This window comes from Sinocyclocheilus anshuiensis, unplaced genomic scaffold (genome assembly GCF_001515605.1).
Source record: "Sinocyclocheilus anshuiensis isolate Anshui unplaced genomic scaffold, SAMN03320099.WGS_v1.1 scaffold1284, whole genome shotgun sequence".
Lineage (NCBI taxonomy): Eukaryota > Metazoa > Chordata > Actinopteri > Cypriniformes > Cyprinidae > Sinocyclocheilus > Sinocyclocheilus anshuiensis.
The window spans coordinates 264704-267994 of NW_015546083.1; positions in this window are offsets into that span (position 1 = coordinate 264704).

Genomic DNA, 3291 nt, shown 5'->3' on the forward strand with positions numbered 1-3291 from the left:
CCCCCCCCCCCCCCCCAAAGTTTTAGCACCAGCCGCCACTGATCACAAATTCTCCACAAATTTGGCTTCTACAGGAGAGTTGCCAGAAAATCACTTCTCAAGAAAGGCCACATGCAGTCAGACTGAGCTTTGCCAAAACACACCTTGAAGATTCTGAGGCAGATGAAAATAAAATGAAATTATTTAGCCTCAACACCAAACGATATGTCTGGCGGAAATCCAATACAGCTTATCATCCAAATAACAGCATTACTGCAGTAAAGCATGGTGGTGATATCCTGTTATGGGGAGTTTCTCTGCAGCAGGGACTGGAGCAGTTGTCAGGATAGAAGGAAAAATGGATGGAGCAAAATATTTAGTCAAATATTGGTCAAATTCTTGAGAAAAATCTGCTGCCCTCTGCCAGAAAGTTGTCTATTTATTTATTTATTTTTACAGTAAGAGTCATGTAACAAACTGTAAGACAAATACAACAACATAAGAAATATACAAGTGTAATAAACATTTTTTTCCTGGTATTGTATCTGTATTTACCAGTAGCACTCAAGTCAGAAATAGTACAGAAATGTAATAATCATGTAAAAAAAAAAAAATACTGCATATCTTCACTGTACGGAATAAATTGATTCTTATTGAAGAAATATAGGGCACGCAAATAACATGAAGGACAAAAGAAGTAGTTACAATAATACAAAAAAATCAAAACAACACACATTTGTTCTTTTCAAAACAACTGTTTGTGTTTCTGTTTGTGTTTGTGTCATGCATTTATGTTTTCGTCTGAGAGTGATGTTGTTATGCTTGCTTTTTATGCAGTGTCCATGACAAATCAACTCTTGTTTGCAAGTATGTTCTTAAATTCAGTATACAACTCTGCATATGATGCGTAGGTGTTTGGTAAATCAAGTTCATCAACACAACTGTGTGCCACAGGATGTCTCGCCAGACCTTCCAGTGAAGTAAAAACACATTTTATTTCAGAAACACAGACAACATCAGATCCTGTCACAAATCTCAACAATCAACGCAGACCTGCTTCAACTTGTGCTCTGATGTACAGCTTGAAGAACTGCAAACTCAGATTTTCTGCAGCTGTGTTTGGAGTGCTTTGGATCAACTTCAGGATTTTTCTAGTGCTTGGATTCTTGTCTACATACATTTGAAATAATTCTGATTGACACCTGATCATGTCTTTGAAGATATGGCCTGCACCTTCTGCCATGTTGTTGAGTGCGTACTTTGGTTGCTGGATCAACTGTTTATGTGCAACCTGGAGCAGAATTGGTTTAAGATTGTCAGTGGTTGGAATTTTGGTTACTCCGATTTGATCCATTAGATCAACAAGTTCATCTTTATCATCACGGCTGAACTCTTTCTCCAAAGCTGATGCCAGGAGATCCCTTTCTGTCTGACTAAAGTAAAGCATCACAGCATCATATGAAAATAACAACCCAAACACAAGTGCCACAATGAAAGCAGGGGCCAGGTGGGAAAATACTCCAGGGCCTGTATTCATGAAAATTCTTAGTGCAAAGAGTTGCTCCTAGTGAAAACATTCTAAGAAAATTCTTTAAAAAGTGGGAAGACCCTCTTAAGGTCAAAAAGTGTAAAAAAAAAAAAAGAGTAGGGAAGAGGACTTAAGTATTTCTTTAGCAGCGGAGAAAATGACCGAAAGACAAAGAGGGAGAAGAAATGTGTTGCACACATCCATTGTCTAGACGCTAGATTAGATCGTGCAGGGATCATGTTTATGACCGATCTTATTAGAGACACAACATCTATAATCTATATCTATATGTACCTCCCTCCAGGGCCGTGCACAGACATTTTGAGGGGCAGTGGCCCAAACCAAAAAAAGGGGCACTAAGGGGGTGGGCTGCCTCACTCTCCATATCTTCCTGTTCTACCTCTGTCTTTGTCTCTTCCCTCTCTTTCTCATTGTATTGCCTTTCTTTCTCAATCTGAAAATGTTCTGTCTCTGGCTCAGTTCCAAGACCTTCACTTTTATGTTCACTTTTTGTTGTGTTGACTCTGGGGCAGTTTCATCGTAATATAAAGAATGAATAACAAACCTTTTACAATCATATTGTAAATACAATTTTAGGCTTAGTGCTAATTAAATTTTTGTTGTTGTAATGTAATTACTCTTTCATTTGAATAATTTAATGTATATCTTTCTTTTTGTCACACTAGCATATTCCTTTGCTGTCAGCCAGTTTAACAGTCTTTCCTGTACCTGTCTGATTTGGCTGATGCTCAGTGGGCTCTCCCTCCCCAGGTGAAAAAGAAATATATTTAAATTGTGCTTTTTCAAACATACTTACTATATTTAAATTATACTATACTAAGTGCATATTAAATGTATTATTTTGAAACAACTTTAAGTATATTAAGTGTATTTCAAGATATGTTTAAGATTGATTTGAATCTATTTGTAATATATTTAATATATTGAAATTGTGTTAAATTGGAACCACTTTAAGTATATTTAGTGCAATTTAAGTGTATTTCTTAAAATACATTTAAAGTTCTTTTAATACTTCATGAACTACAGTTAGAGTATATTTGAAGCATCATTTTAATGTACTTCAAGTACATTTCAATTGTATTTCAGCTCATTGGAAATGCATTAGCATTACACTACTAGTATATTATAAAGCTGCTTTTTTCAGTATATACACACACATACACGCTTTGATATCTAGAAAACTTGAATGTATTATATTGTTGTGTACATTACAAATATTCATAAAGCACACTAAAAAAGGACAGCAGCATATATACTTTGGTGAAAAACAAAACAAAATATTAAATGTATAAAAGAATGTTAATGTTGTACATGTTATAATGACTAATTTAATTTTATTTATTTTTTTCTGCCAATGCATGTGTCAAAAACACGACTGGCACAGACAAATAACGTTAATTAAATCTTACCTGAAGTAACAGTGAGGATCCAAAAGCCAGACGCCATACACGCTTGCAGAAGCTGCTAAAAATAAGAACATACCGCTATATTTTCTAATTAATTTCATAGTTCCCCCAAAACAATTTGAATTCTGTCATCACTCACCCTTAATTTGATTTTTGTTCATCTTCAACAGAAAAGCTGAGATATTTTAATAAAAGTCTGAGAGATTTATGTCCCTCCGATGAAAGAAGAGTCACCAATGATGTTCAAAAAGTTGAAATCGCAAAAAAATATCGCCAAATGAATCCATATGAATTGCGTGGTTTCCTCCAAGTGCCCTAAAGAGACACGATCGGCGACCGCTCTATATAATACTGTTT